Raw genomic sequence first — 2,762 nt, forward strand, 5'->3', positions numbered from 1 at the left:
AGAATACTGCTCCAAAATCCCATCATTTCCTGCCTGGATCTTTGCAGCAGTTCCCCATCCTTACCCCCTGATAAGCTATTTTTACCACAGCAGCTAGACGAGATTCTCCAGTGCAAGTCATGCCATACTCTCGCCCTTTCCCACCCCTCTATTGGCATGTTATCTAGAGCAGGTTCTTACCTGGACATTATTATCCCTGCATCCTCTCTGATCTCACCTGCCATTTCCCCCTATTTCTCTCTATTTAAACAACAAGCCCACCTAACTTGTCACAGAAGATACCAGGCACCCTCCTGCCTCAGGCCCTTTGCATTTGCTCCTCTCCCTGGTTGGACGGATTTTTCTCCAGTGCCTCTGGATGGTTTGTCACATGACTTCCTTCAAGTCTCTGTTCAAATGACGCTTTATTTTCTAAAGCTTTCCTTCACCAGGTAATACAAAACAGGAACAAGACATCTTATCAGCACCACATACTTTCTAACTTTATTCATTGCATTTACCAATTTCTGCAAAGTTAAGGTTTACTCTATTGTCTGTCAATCCAAAGGGGTTGCAAGCTCCACAATCATCCTTCTTTCCTTTCTTCTTTTCTTTCATCTGTCCTCCTCTTTTCTTCCCCTCTTCTCTCCCTCTTCCTTCCTTCCTTCCTTCCTTCCTTTCTTTCTTTCTTTCTTTTTTCTTCCTTCCTTCCTTCCTTTCTTCCTTCTTCATTATTTTTGCATTTCTTTACTATTGTGCCTAGTACCTAAAACTAAAACCATAACCAGCAGATCTGGTCATAGTGAGCCTCTGTATCATAACGATGTATCCACTGTCTGATGTCGAACATTTATTATTTCCTTTTGCTATCATTTCCACAGTATTAAAATTACATTTTTCCTACTGTCCTATAGGTCCTATTTCCATGAAACCTTAGTACATTATGGTGAAAATTAAGTTTAGAAAAGTTATATAGCTCATTCAGAGTCACAGAACTGATAAATAGACATAAATAGAAACCTAATTCTAACCCTCAAAGCCATCATTTTACCTAATTTTCTACATTTGGGTACTCATAAGCAATTAAACAAAGAATGAAAGAAATATGGCTTCATGGTATTTAAAAGCAAAATAAAATCTTTTATAAACTAAGCACAATCTAATTTGCTGTGCTATGTGCCTCCTAATGAATATCTTCAGGATATCAGTAATGGTATGATAACTGAGTTAAATGATCAATTTCTTCTGGTCTGCTATGGTGAGACCTCAACAGCAAACTGTGCCTGGTTCTTGGGCATACATTGTAACACATGCACACACTATATACAGAGAAGTTGGTTCCATATAAACATAAACATCGCATATACTTATGCACACACATGCTGTATTCAGATAGGCAGAAACTCAAAACTCCTTAGCCTTTGCCTTGAGAAGCAAAGCAAAGCTTCAGATTAGAGAACAACAGAGCCATCTCTAACAATTTCTAAAGGTGTTTAAGTGAAGTGTCTTGTCTCTGCTCCCCAGGGATGAGCCAACATGAACTGTGATTGGAATTGATTGGAATTCCATGAGCTCTTCCTTGCCAGATGCACAGAGTGTGGGGGAGTGGGGATATGATGTGGCAAAGATGGGAATGGCCATGATAGAAGCCCAGTGCTTCACCCTTTTGTTGTTTCAAAGAAATTTCATAGTCCCTCCTCAATGAACACTTTTCATTCGGTCTTTATTGAATAAGAATCTCTCCCTCTCTGGAACACTTTGACTATACTTATCCCACCATTTGAGCATTCCATGATCCTCATACTAGAAGTAAATTGGAACCCAAAATCATACAGCAGTCACTTGGCTGGTTTCCTGTTCAAGGCAGACTGGAGTTCCCTGGGGGAGAGTACAGTGGGGGTAAAGGGAATAAAGTTATTCAATTAGCACTTGGCAGAATGAACTGTGGTATCACACATCTGGGAAGTTCACTGGGAGGAACTCCTCCTCTTCAGCTCCAGTTTTGATTAATAGCAATAGCTATTGTACTTATAGTCACCTGAGCTCAAAATCTCAGTGCTGGCTGTATCATAATCCCTAACTTCAAACCATGCTACAGATCCAAAGTAACAAATACAACATGACACTGACACAATAACATACAGATTAATGGAATATGGAGATGACACAGAAATAAGACCATCCAATCAGATAGCTATGGCCATCTGATTTTCAACAAGGGTACCAAAAGTTCATGTTGGAGAAAGATAGCCTTTTCAACAAATAGTGCTGGGAAAATTGGATGTCCTCATGCAGAAGACTGAAAGTGGTTCCTACCTCTTAACTTTTGTGTATACACAAAACAAATTGCAAATGGGTCACAGATCTTAATGAAGACCTAAGAATTTGAAACTGTTCCATGAAAATACTTCAAGATATAGGAAGATATAATAAGAATAGGTAATATTCTCTTAATAAAATAAAGTTTTTCAGAAAGTAAGAATAAGAATTGAAAACTGGGATTGCATCAAGTGTAGTTTCTGCACAGCAGAGGAGGTAATTATAAAAATCAGAAAACCTACAGAGAAAAACCCTTTACCAGTTATTCATAGAATAAAGGGTGTTTATCTAGAATATATAAAAAGCTCTAAAAATTAAACAGCAAAAGAATAAATAATCCAATTAAAATAAACATGAGACATTTCAAAAGAAGGACAAATGGCTAACATATGAAGTAATGTTCAACATCCATAGACATAAAAGAAATGCAAACCAAAACAACCTTGACATGCCATCTTATCCCA

This window comes from Dipodomys spectabilis, unplaced genomic scaffold (genome assembly GCF_019054845.1).
Source record: "Dipodomys spectabilis isolate Male_0828 unplaced genomic scaffold, ASM1905484v1 ptg000138l, whole genome shotgun sequence".
Taxonomy (NCBI): domain Eukaryota; kingdom Metazoa; phylum Chordata; class Mammalia; order Rodentia; family Heteromyidae; genus Dipodomys; species Dipodomys spectabilis.